Here is an 11507-nt window from a genome sequence, read left to right on the forward strand (position 1 = left end):
TCTCTCTCTCTCTCTCTCTCTCTCTCTCTCTGATAACCCACTGAATTCATTAGTGCTGCATCCTATAATGTTAACTGATCTTAGATTTATATTTTGCAGGTCTTGTATAAGTAGCCATACTGCAGTTAGCTCATGTCAAGAAGACAGTATATTGTATATTCATATATACATATGTGTGTGTATATTTTATGAAGAATGAAGAGATCGAGACTAAAATAGGTGATGAGATTCAAATAATATCTTGTTATAAGCTACAGTACTATTTATACCCATTGTATTGTAACATGTTGCCTTCTTCCATATATATAAAAGAGAAGGATGGGTAGACTAGCCTTGAAGATAATATGAGAAGAATTTAAGGAACAGCAAAAGCTTTTACTAACAGAGAAAAAGCAGGCTAAATGAATGAAGGTAGAGAGACAGGGGAGGAGAGTCGGGAAGGAACTTTAAAAGCTCTGTAGAGCTGGCCTGCCTTGATCTATGCCAAGACACCAGGTACCACTCGTCCCTGGCCAGTTTCTAGCACTATTTCTGTAAAGGTAGGGTTTCTGTTGCTATGATAAAATACCATGACCAAAGGCATCCTGGAGAGGAAAGGGTTTATTTTGCTTATCCTTTTACATTATAGTTCATCATGGAAGGAAATCAGGACAGGAATCAAGGCAGGAATCTGGAGGCATGAATCAATGATAAGGTTACGGAGGAGTGCTGCTTATGCATTTGTTCCCTATGACTCACTCTTCTTATAGCACCCAGAACCATTAGGCTAGGGTTGGCACCACCCACGATGGGCTGGGCCCTTCCAGTAAATCACTAATTAAGAAAATGCCCTACAGGCTTGCCTGCAGCTGATCTTATGGATTCATGTTCTCAATTAATGTTCCCTCTCAATAAATGAATCCAGTTGAGTCTAGTTAATGTAGCTTTGTTCACTCTTACCCATATAATAATTCTCTATAATCTATTCTAATGAAAATGGTGAATTGAGTTGTAGACTGGGTTGTATAAAATGGTTTCAAGTTGTCTATATTTTAGTTCCATTGTTGGTTCTTCTATCAATTAGCTATAAACCTCCATTTTCTTGTCTACAAAAAGGGGACAGACTGTCAGCTGCAGTACTTGAAAGAGCAGGCCCTGTCCCTCATCTGGACAGCAGAGTAGAGCTGGTCCTGGTGGTAGGGAAGCAGGCGAGTGTGCCAAGGGCAGAGGGCACAGGGGTTGGCTCCTCCACTTGCCACTCATCTGCAGTGAGGTTGTGTGGATGCAGGGGTGATGTCCTCTTCCTTTTCCCCTTCTCCCTTTGCCACCTGCAAGTAGTAGATGGGAAAGCAGGAGAGCAAGCCCTGCTTTCCCTCTGTCTGTAGCCCTCAGGAGAGCAGGCCTTGTACCATGCCTAGACAACACAGTGTAGCTGGCCTTGATAACAAAGGCTGACGTGTGCCAGCCCCAAGGATGTCAGAGCAGCAGAGCTGTCCCAGCCCCCTCATAGGTTGCCACACTTGGGAGAGTGGGCCCTGTACCTGGGCTGGTCAGCACAGTGGATGTGGCACTGGAGGTATGGATATGGCTGAGCTGTCCTAAGGGCATGAGAGCAAGAGAGCTGATCCTGCCTCCTGCCAATGGCAGCATTGGGTGGTCTAGCTGGAGCAGTGCTAGAGAGTTCTTCCTGGTGGTGTGGATAAGGGAGAACCTGGGGGGTGACAGTTTATCCATCATCTAGTCCCAGATTCAAGCTATGAATTGGCTTACTCCAAAATCTATATCACCTGCAAATGGTTTGGATGAGCAAAAGGGTTAGTCCTGCTGTTCCAAAGCTGCAGGCTCTCCATGACACACAGCAACAACGCGATAACCAGGAGGAGTTCCAATGAGGATCCCGTATTCATGGTCTCACAGAAACGAGAGACCAGGAGCCAGACCACTGACTCATCGCAACGAACATTTGCAAGTAAAGATGTGTGGGCAGAGGGACGTACTGTGGCAAACACTGCTTCCGTGATGAGATGCTTTCTGTGCTTTTTGTTTTGTTTTGTTGTTGCTGTTATTTGTGTGTGGGGAGGTGTTATTTTGGGGGAGAGGTTACAAGAGCTAAGGGTGGATATGAGAGGATTGGGAGATGAGCGGGACTGGGGTGCATGATGTGAAACTCACAAAGAATCAATAAAAAGTTAAAAAAAAAATAAAACACCAAGGAGTACACATGGTGGGACTGATGGCTCTGGCTGCATGTGTATAGCAGAGGATGGCCAAGTCGGTCATCAATGGGAGGAGAGGCCCTTGGCCCTGTGAAGGTTCTATGCCCCAGTGTAGGGGAATGCCAGGACCAGTAAGCAGGAGAGGGTGGGGTGGCAAGCAGTGGGGTGGGGGAGGAAACAGGGGTTTGTTCTTGTTGTTGTTTTTGGGTTTTTTTTTCTTTGGAGGGGAAACTGGGAAAGGAGAAATCATATGACATGTAAATAAAGAAAATATCTAATAAATAATTAATAATAATAATAATAATAATAATAATAATAATAATAATAAAACATTCAGGCTGTAAACCTCAGCACTTAGATGGTATACCCACCAAAGCCTACTTCATCGAAGTCCATACCTACAAGACTTACTTCATCAAAGTCCATGGTTCTAGGCAAGTGTTTAAATGTACTAACCTTGCTTTTTGGCTTCTGTAGTTCTGCTTCTAGGTAACTGTTCTTGTTAACCGACGTATGACCACTCAGGTCATGGTTTTTGTGTTTAAAAGCTCACCCTGAGAAAGGCTTGGGGCTAAACTAGCATCCTGAACATCCGGAGTAGACTCTGTCCAGCTAGTACAAACTTTCTATTGGCTTAAACAAATGGCGGAGGAGCAGGGAAAAAAATCGAAAGCAGATTCCTTCTCACCTTCCTTACAGCTTTCTAAGGCAAAGGTAACTTTAAGAAAGATTTATTGCAGGGAAAAGGCATGGCTCAGAGGTTGAGTTCTTACTGTTCTTGCAAAACACACACACACACACACACACACACACACCTTTTGTTTTTGATTTTTTTTAGTTATTGGAATTATTTTAGAAATAATTTTACTACATACTCTGTAACATCATACTTGCCTATTGGCTTTCTATATTCCTAATGAATAGTTTTCTATTCCATTTATAAATGCTTTATTTACCTGCAGTGAAGACTTGGGCAGTGTTCTACCTAGGCTGAGCTCTAGACTTACATTGACACAGAAGAAGATAATCTGTCCTGGCTGCACTGAGCTAGAAAATAGTTCATTCTGTGCTATGGGCTACTTGGTAATGCTTTCATTTATAAAAACAGGAGCAAAGTACGTTGAAGTATTCCCAAAACGCTTTCTTTTCTATTAGGAATGGTAGCACATGGCAGCTGGGGTAAACGGGCAGAGTGTTCCCTCTAATTTAAACTGGAAACATAGCTGTATAGACAGTAGAGATGATAATTTTAGCTTTCAAAATATATATTCATATCTGACACTCATTTGACAATGTGATTGGCGCTTTTAGGCTTTTTACGAAGTAGCTAAGTGAAAGTAACAGCTAAAGAGAAAGGCATATTACTAAAAAGAACAGAACCCGTGAAAGTAATAGGCACTTTCCCTCTTGGTTCATAGTTTATGTTTTCTTGTAGATCTGACATTCCATTATAACTGGGAAGATAGTTGGGCTCTTTAGAAAGTTATCTATCAATCTTAAAGACAGCTGCCTTTTCATTTTCGGCTCTTTTCATGAACTTTTGTTTTCTTTTAAAAATAGAGCTTCTTAGAGTCCAAACTTGACTACCTCCCAATAGTTCCCTTTATTCTATGATACAAACTAATTTCTGTTTCCCAACTTACTTAGTCTAAATTTGCTTAATATGCAAGCTATTTGTGTGTGGCCCTTCGTATTGATCGGTGCTGGTGTGACCCAGCTTCTGTGACTTAGTTTATTGATGTAGTTCAGGAAATATATTTCAAAGTTCTAAGCCTCAGTTCCTAAGTTTCTAAGTATTAAAGATTAAATTATCTAAAAAAATGTTTTAACTGCCGTAGGAGCTATTGGTTGTGTTCACACAGAAGTCTTTTTCAACCGTTCCCCTCTCTTTTGGATTATGCCTGGAAGAATCTTCGGAAGACTGCCATGTTGTGAAGGACTTCTCTCCTCAATTAAAATAACAAAGCTTTTGTTCTGTTCCCGCCTCTCTCTTATTTCAGAAGTTGTGGTACCCAGGAGGAAAGATAATGCAAAAGGAAATGAGAAAGAATGTGCTCCAAGAAAGAGCTGACCTATGCTGATTACTTCAGGACCTGTTAGGTGAAATCAATAGCCTTGACAAATAGAGTCATCACTAAGTTTTATGTCACTCATAAAAAGTTGTAGTATTTCCATATGACTCAAGAGCAAGTGACCCCCAGAACATAAGAATATTCAAATAAAGTAACTTGTCCTTCTACCTTCAATGTGAATAAACTCTATTAGTGACTAAAGAAGACTCTGTGTGTGTGTGTGTGTGTGTCTGTGTGTTTATGTCGTGTGTGTGTGTCTCTGTGTGTGTGTGTATCTGTGTGTGTCTGTGTATGTGTCTCTGTGTATGTGTCTCTGTGTGTGTGTGTCTGTGTGTGTTTATGGCATGTGTATGTGTGTCTGTGTGTGTCTCTCTGTGTGTGTGTGTATGTCTATATTACGTGTATCTGTGTGTGTGTCTGTGTTTATGTCGTGTGTGTGTGTGTGTGTGTGTGTGTATTCAGGTACACAAGGGCACATTTGTGTGAGTAAATCAGGTGTCAGTATTGGGTGCCATCCATGTTGTCTTTGAGACAGAGTCTCTTACATCTCCAGAGCTTGGTCTATGGCTGTAAATATAAACAAAATATAAATGTCAATATATTATATTAATTTGTTTTCTTCCCCAATTTACTTATGCCTCTTATTTTTCTGTGTGAGGAAATACATGGCTTTTTATTAAATTTGCCCCCTCATCAAGTTGTATTGAATAACACTATGTGTTTTTTTTTAACTCCAAAACAAAAATTATTTTTGAAGACTGAGGAAAACACCATCTGTGGCAACTGAAATAATATTAACTATTTTTTTCTACTCTCAAAGCACATGAATGTTACATAAAGAAAGGAGAAAAACGATTAGTCCCAGGCTGACTTCTTTTGGTACCAAATAAGTATGCTAATTTTGTTGGCTAGGTTAAAAGACCCTGAAATTAGAGGTCCATGCAGGGATTTGTGAAAGACAGACTACTACATCTGCTTCTGTACACTTCAGGCCCTGGTGCATTGAAGATGAGTTTGGATGCTAGAGGAGAAATGAGAATGAGGACAGTTGCAGAAGGACAGACAGACTAGGTAAAGCATGCTTTCCATCTTTAATTTGAAACTAGCTGAAGGTTTGTTTGAGTCTACAGTGGCGGTACGGTGTTGATCTAGAATGCCTTGCACATCATGCTTTTTAAAGCACATCCACTTTAATCTCATGTAATCTCCATAACAATTCTGAAGCAAGAATACTGGAGGTCAAGTAAGTCAAGGGAAAGAGGAAGTGGCGGCTTTCAATGGAGATCAGAAAAGCATTTGGTATGGGATATAACTTCATCCCACGGAAAGGAGCATGCGTATCCATTTAAAGTCAAGTGGGCAAAGTGACGAAGGCTGCCGTGGGAGCGAGCTGCTCTTGTGTTGAATATGGGTAAAAGCTTTATGGTTTTCTCTATCAGATATAGAACCTGAAAACAGAGTTTACCTGGGCTATTCTAAATTTAATCCCTCCCAGGCACGACCTTGAACTGGTTCAGGAGGAAATCTTGAGGGATGAGAAGGAAGCTAAAAGTGGTATAGGAAGGTGGTCCCACTCCTAACAAGTGTCTATGAGCTGCAAGCAGCAAGACAGAGAGAAATGATGCTGTTTGCTACAAAAATCCTCTTTGCATTGGTGAGCTGTTCTCCTTCCTTGTTATCCATGCGCATGTGCAGTGAGATGCTGTGCAACACGCGCCAGGCTGATGCTAACAGTTAGCGGCAGTCACTGTAATTCTCAACCCATTTCCACATCAGATTTTGTCAGAATCGAAACACACTCTCCTGAAAGAAGGGAGGATGTTTGCAAGACTCAAGAAGCTAAGGAACTACACAGAAAAACCCTGTCTCGAAAAAAACAACAAAACAAAACAAAACAAAAACAACAACAACAACAAAAAGAAGATAAGCAAATGTCTCTCAGGCTTAGAAAATCGTCTCAAAACTTACAAGACCCATGACGCTCAGAAAGTCATGAGATTCATAAGGCTCTTCCCAAAATTATAAACACACTAAGTGCTGGAGAAGAATCGCTTCTTCAGGGGAGCTGTCAAGTTGTGTGTGGAGCTTGGATACACAGCTTTCACAAGCTGTCACCTCTTCTAGACTGGCTTTCTGGTAATACAGTTACCAGAAATGACCCCATAAATAACCCCCCTCATCCATGTTCCGGTAAGTAAAGTGCGTAAACTCATTGGTCTACTGAACTAGAAATGGGTGGGGTTATTTCTTTGTTTATTGTTGGCACACTGTGTGGGGGTGAATGATGTTTGCTCTTAAGTGCCCAGAGAAAGTCATACGAGAAGTTACCAATGCAAGTATCAATTTTGTTCCATAGCAGACATGAAAAACCTTTATGAAATGAAGGTTTCCATGTCCAACCTTACTATTAATTGTTCCCATGATGGTCTCATACTGATTACAAAAGGAAGACTCTGAAAAGAAAAATAATCTATAATCTCCTTTTAACCCATTGACTAGGCTTGATGCGAAACATGCAGAATTTGAACTCCAAACTGTTTGGTACTCTGTCACTTCTCTTCTTGAGGGGAAAAAAAGAGGATAATTTTATATGTAAATTTTTATATACAAGAATTAAAAGATAATGAATTGGGTTTTAATAGTTCAGAAGTTTCTTCCATTTGTTGTGCCAATTGAAAATTCTATTGTATAGATAGTAATTATAGTGAAAATTAAAGAAAAAAAAAACCAATTTTCTCTTTCAGAAGTTTTGTAATGTAACCTTGCTACCAATTTGGATTTGTCTCTTGGAGACCAAGTAACATTTGAAGGGCTTTTTCTCCCCTCAAAATTCCAATGCTGTAAGATACTTCTTCATTTGATGGAGATATATTTGATTTTTTTTTCAGATTGAACTGAAAATGAGCTAGCAAGATAAAGCAACTTTCCAACATTTTCCCAAATGAGAAGAATCTATTTCATCCTATTTGATGAGGGATATCAGTCAAGAGAAAGGACCAGGAACTGGAAAAAAAAATGTACATTTCTAGGAAAACTGATAGGTATTCTCAACACCCTTGAGGAAAACAATAATGATGTTTTTTTGTTTTTATTTATTTATTTTTTGTTTTTGTTTTTTAATTCTCTGTGTGTTAAGGAGAGACCACAATTGTGGCGTTCTCAAGATCAAACAACAACAAGTTACCTCAAAGCATGGGCTGGAACTCAGTCTGCCACCTCCCGTTGTTTTTCAGTTCCCCTGCTGCTTGCTCCATTGATAGATGCTGGCACATCTTGCCTTCAGCTGAGTCTCTGCTTCTGGAAACTGCAGCAGGAAGCACTCGGTCAATTGCACCAGGTCTTCTTGTGATCGATTGAGGCTCTGGGCTCCAAGCTACACCATTCTTCTGTCAAAACGCATGAAATAAGCACCTGAGAAAAGAAATGCCAGCTCTGCCTTCTTTAGCAGTAAGGATGTTTGTGAAACGGTCTGAAATCAGCAAGTCCTCATGGGAAGGGGAAGGGACGCAGACGTTCCCTTTCAAAGCAATGTCAGGCCGTTTCCTGGAATCGAGAGTAAACACTTTGAGGTCTGTCTGGACTTCACTGGGCAGCACACTTTTAACTTCCTCCATCAACCTACCAGGCTGTTTCTCTTTCTTGACAGTTCTCTGGGGATTCTCTGCTCTGCCTTCGCTTCCTCTCCTCTATGTCATTTTGCTTCTTCTGCCCTCCCTCTGCCCCGCCATTTGTCAAGGAAAGAACCATCCCAAACCTTAAAGGAACAAAAGAGATGCCTTATTCTGGAGCTAAATTTCAGTGTCCATGACCCAGGGATAAAGATTCAGGATTTTCCAAAATACCAAGTTCCAATGATGTAACAGTTTCATGAACTTTTTTAGAACCAAGCGAGTCAATGAGTAACGCACCTTTCAGGTACATTGGTGGGTACCTCGGGTTAGAGCAAAATGGAGAGAAATCTCTACCCTTTTGCTGCCAACACTGCTTGAAAATTCTTAACCCTTTGGTTAGTGAAACTGCGCATTCCAGAAGATTTACCTAATAGTCAGAAATATATTAGATTGCATACAGAGGGGCAGCAACAAATAGCTATTAAAGGGGAGTAAAGATTTCTCAAGGTAAGTTGGCATTGTGCTGTCAACACTGCAATTGCTCCACATCATTGAAGTTCTAATAGTCAATCAGCCATCATAACCCCAGCTTCTATCCAGAGATTCCCTTCCTTCCTCCTTTCCTCCCTCCCTTCCCTTATTCCTTCCTTTCTTTCCTTCTTTTCTTCCTTCCATTTCTCCTCCCCATGGTAACCATGACCTTAGCTCTTCTTTCCTTCCACTTTTCTTCCCATTTTGTCTCTCCTCTTCAAATCACTTTCTTTCTCCTTTCTCTTAGAACTGCACAGGATCCTATTCTCCACCTTTGTGCCTGCTGGTGGAGATAGCATTTTTTTTTCTCACCCTGAAATTAAAGAACTTTGATATCAATGCTCTATGTGCCCTTCTAGGCAAATATAGAATACACAGCCACCATTTAACATGAAGGGCCAAGGCTTGGGGCACCCTATAGTGAAGAGTGTGTGTGTGTGTGTGTGTGTGCATGTGCATGTTTGTGTGTGATCTTTAAAGCTGAGAAAGTTGCATATGGAAGAGTCTTGAAGATAGATTCATGAAACTATCAAGTAGTAAAAATGATGCAGAGACTCAGAGAGGGTAAATGAATCCCTGTCTCCAGAATCCTAGGCCAGTGCTCTTTGGTTTCCTTGTGAAGGCCCAAGATGGAGGGATGCAGTTAGGCATGCATTTAAACAGTACAGGAAGGGAGACACATGACATCCTAAGGCTGCAGAGCTTCATCTATATTTCTATGGACTTGTTCATGGCAATCTCTTTCCAAGAGTAGCTTTCAGGCATTGTTTTTTTGGTGTTTTTATTATTTCCTCCCACCCACAGAGGCAATTTCACTTTTAAGAAATACCTTGTGTTCCTGTGCTTACGTTCATACCATGATCTATTTTCCTATGAAACTGTTTGCTGGGGGGCAGTGGGGTGGGATATTTGGCTTAGATGGTCATAAGATTGCTTTTCTACATTCTACATCTATTCCTGTGAGATTTCACTTGCCTTTAATTTCTTTAAGCCAACTTTTTTGTTGGCTTTTTTTATGTGAACAAGCATTCCACTCTTTTGGCCAGGATTTAACTCTTAACAATTCTGCATTGGATCCCATGCTTCAGTGGGCTTTTGAGGAGTATGAGGGGAAGAGATACAAAGTGCCAGAGAATGCAAAATTGAGCGACCATATTATGAGATCTGGCAAGGTATCCAGAAGCCTGTCCTCAGAGAAGCCCCTCGGGAATGTGGACCATCCAAACCAAAACAGATGGAGCTGATGATGGAATTATTAGTGAAGATTAAAGGCATTTTTTGTGGCCTAGAAAAATAGGAAAATGTGTAGACATAAATACATATATACTGATCATTTTTTCCACACCAGAGATCAGAGCACATGGTGTGACCCACTCAGAGTCTAATAAGGGAAAGATGTATTGGAAGGCAGGACTTTCCCAGAGAGAACTGTGTGTGCAGGCGTAGGGGTAATTTGGCAAACGTTATATAGAAAAAAGAGTAGAAATGACAGACAATGAATGTGATCAGAAAGAGGAGGGGAAGGTGGGGAGGAGAGGATGGACAGGTCTAGACTCTGGCTTTCTAGCAGGTGATGCAGCTTTGATGAACACACTTGGACTATTATTCTGTGGTCTTAGTCTTCTCATTGAGACTCTCCCTGCTCTACCCTCCTTTACGAAGACTTGTCTTTGCAACATATGGAGATTATAACAGAAAACCACAACCAATCAAAAAACAGTGTTGTGGAGCCCATTCATACATACATGAGCAGGTTGTAATTAGGAGTGTGTGTGTGTGTGTGTGTGTGTGTGTGTGTGTGTTAATGCAAAAAGAGGCCATGAATTTGAAAAAAAAAACAAGAAGTATTTGGGCAGGTTTGATGGGAGAAAAGGGACAGGAATGATATAATTATAATAGAATCTCAAAGAGCAAAAGTAATATTTTTTTTTACAGCTCCTCACTGATGTAATACAGGTGTCATCACCCTTTTCTACAAATGAGTTAGATGATATCAAGCACTTAGTGATCCGGATCTTTCAGAGAAACTACAGAGAACTGAGCATCCTTGGAGCTCTGAACTCGAACTGTGTCAATTCTTTCTTCGAAGGCTTATACCCTGGAAGGCCTGGAGGAATTACTGTGCTAAGAATAAATGCTGAAACCAGTTAGGTTGTATCTAAATCTCATTCCCAGGTTTGTGACTTGAGAAAGACTACTAAGGCAGTCACTTAATTGACTCCATCACATAGAATGACAGAAATTAAATGACTCCCAAGGTATGAAACAGCAGAAAGGCATCTAGGATATTTTGTCAGATCGAGAAAGGATTTGACAATGGTGGGCCAAGAAAAGATCCTCGAAGGTCATTCAGGGAAAGTGGTACTAAAATACTTTCAAACATAGTACATTGTATCAAAAATGTGTCCTGGAATGTCTTGTGACTTGAAATCATCTGGTGGATTTATTCTGTAAGAAAATTGTACCAGTGTTTTTCCAGTACCCTCAAACCAAGCAGTATATCTAAATTTGAAAAAATTAGGTAGATATGTATAAATTCACTAGACCATTATTAGAGAGATATTGTCAAAGATGAGATTAAAACTCTAAAAGAACCCCATTTTGAGAACACAGTACATTCTAATCTAGGATTCTTGTAACACCCTTCTACTGCCCCTCCCCCACGTTTTTCTAGAAGAGGTAGAACACACCATGCTCTGTCTTCTAAGTATTATTTTATTTCTGGCAAGAGCACATTGTATGTTTCCACCCACTGGCTTTTAATGACACACAGGGAACAGTGATTCATCTCAGTCAACATTTTAATATTATTGAAATATCTCCCTTAGTCCCTAACATGATTTTCAAAACATGTGAATCTAAGTGAGTGAAAGGTATATCAAACTGTCTTAGAATAAATCATATTCCAGTCGCTTCTTCTCAGCTCAAATCCCCTCTGAACTGTACATTACCAGCCGAGACTAAGGCAAAGGTTGGGGACAAATTCCTAGTTAATTCACCAAGCATTTTCTAAAGTCACTTAGTGGAACCCAGTACTGGTTACTGAGGAGCCACATTGTGGCTATTTAATGGGCCTTCCTGGATCCAGTTACAATTTC

The 11507-nt window shown here is 40.5% G+C and overlaps 1 long non-coding RNA gene across 2 annotated transcripts; it reads left to right on the plus strand.

Moving 5' to 3' along the window:
• Window positions 1-5992: 5992 nt before the first annotated feature.
• On the plus strand, window positions 5993-10557 carry LOC116089248. Of its 2 annotated transcripts, XR_004118239.1 has the most exons (3): window positions 5993-6457; window positions 7156-7836; window positions 10345-10557. It is a non-coding gene; the product is annotated as an uncharacterized LOC116089248 (long non-coding RNA). The 2 variants fall into 2 exon arrangements; XR_004118238.1 differs by lacking the exon at window positions 10345-10557 and having other exon boundaries at window positions 7156-8748.
• Window positions 10558-11507: the final 950 nt, after the last annotated feature.

Source organism: Mastomys coucha, unplaced genomic scaffold (assembly GCF_008632895.1).
Source record: "Mastomys coucha isolate ucsf_1 unplaced genomic scaffold, UCSF_Mcou_1 pScaffold14, whole genome shotgun sequence".
NCBI lineage: Eukaryota > Metazoa > Chordata > Mammalia > Rodentia > Muridae > Mastomys > Mastomys coucha.